This window comes from Mandrillus leucophaeus, unplaced genomic scaffold (genome assembly GCF_000951045.1).
Source record: "Mandrillus leucophaeus isolate KB7577 unplaced genomic scaffold, Mleu.le_1.0 Scaffold264, whole genome shotgun sequence".
Lineage (NCBI taxonomy): Eukaryota > Metazoa > Chordata > Mammalia > Primates > Cercopithecidae > Mandrillus > Mandrillus leucophaeus.
Genome location: NW_012102743.1, coordinates 2,405,176 through 2,407,083, shown reverse-complemented (window position 1 = coordinate 2,407,083; position 1,908 = coordinate 2,405,176).

Genomic DNA, 1,908 nt, shown 5'->3' with positions numbered 1-1,908 from the left:
TGAGGCCATGAGTGACCAGCCTGGGCAACCTAGTGAGAACCCCATCAAAAAATAAAATTAGCTGGGCATGGGCTGTGATCGTGCTACTGCACTCCAGCCTGGGGGACAGAGTGAGTCCCTATCTCTTGAAAAACTTAAGACAAAATCTTTTCCAGATGAAAACAGAATTTGTTGCTGGCAGACTGACTTTATATGGAATGCTTTAAGAAATTCTTCAGGCTGAAGGAAAATACAAATCTGAAGTGAAAAATGAAGTATCTGAAATTAAAATTTTCCTTGGATGGACTTACCAGTAAATGGATTTCTCAATGAGAACCTGTAATCTCCAGGATGGAATTAAGAATTTTGAAATGACAAATATGTTGGTAAATAACATATTTACATTTTTCTTTTTTTATTTTTCTAAATATCATTGCTGTTTAAAGCAAACAAAAATAGTATTGCACTGTTTATAATGTATTTATAAGTAAAATATGAGACAGAAATAGCATAAAGGGCCAGAGAGGACAATAAATGTAATTATATTGAAATAATATTATTACATTGTACACAAGGTGAGATAGCATTAATGTAAGGTAGACTGTGATAAGAATGCATTTCATAATCTCTCACCCCATCACTGGGGTGATCTACTGCACTAGATCTAAAAAGCCATTAGAGAAGATGAAATGGCTAAGAATTACTAAGAGTTATGTGATTGGTCAAATGAAATCAAGGAAAGAAAAATAGAGCAAAGAACTGTAAGATAAAACAGTGGGATGGTAGAGCTGAAATTAAGTAATGTCACTAAATTGCTTACCTTCCTCCTTCCTGAGCTATTGTGGATTTTTTATTTTTTATTTTTTTTCAAGGAGTTGGGGTGTTTTTTTTTTTTTTTAGAGACAGAGTCTCGTTTGCCCCAGGCTGGACAGCAGTGATGCAATCATACCTCCCTGTAGTCTCAAACTCCTGGACTCAAGTGATCCTCCTGCCTCGGCCTCCCAAAGTGCTGGAATTACAGGCAGGCAGAGCCACTGCACCCTGCTGGAACTATTGTTTTAAAGTCGTTAGGTGGTTAAGCCCTCAAGATTATGTGCAAGTTTGATGATTCATTAGGAGCACTCACAGGACTCAGCATATAGCCTTACTCCCAACAATGATTTATTAGAGCAAAAGGATATGAAGCAAATTCAGCAAAAGGGAAAAAAGGGAATTAAGTGAAGTCCAGAGGAAACCAAGCACCAGCTTCTAAGGGTTCTTTCCTGGTGAAGTCACACAGGATGTCACTCCAGCAACAAGTGACAGCATGTGAAAGTGTCAGGCCTCACTGTTAGGCATAGTAAGCTTGTTAGGGAATAGAAGGAATCTTTCCTCAAATTCAAGTTCCCAGGTGCCTGGCAAGGGTCAGCCTTGCCAGCAGGCCTTTCTAGGGATAGCAGTCTCAGGCACTCATTTGCACAATGGTTCAGATCAAAGTGCTTACATTGGGTAGAGGGGACCTATGGAAGCCCAAATTTGGGTGTCAGAGACCTAATAGGGTGAAGACTGTGTGTACAATGATGGACAGCTAGGTATGAGGTGTCAGGGACAGATTGAGGCAGTTATTCACATGGTGGATAGGGGCAACCTGGAATGAGGAATAAGCTCAAGCACAGAAAGGAGTGTCCATATGGGGTAAGGGTGTCAGCAGAGACGGTAGATTGGTTGCATACCAAAGACTTGATTGAATCAAGTGAATATACTAACCACAGTGGAAGCCAGGTTTCTCACCATCAGAGAAGGTAATTATAAATACACAAAGGGGGAAAATTAGAATGAAACTTGGAGTTCAGCTTGAGTTGGGTTTAAGAGTGAATTCATGGTTTAAAATCTATAAAAATAGATGAAATATTGGTTGGGCACAGTGGCTCATGCATATAATCCCAGCAC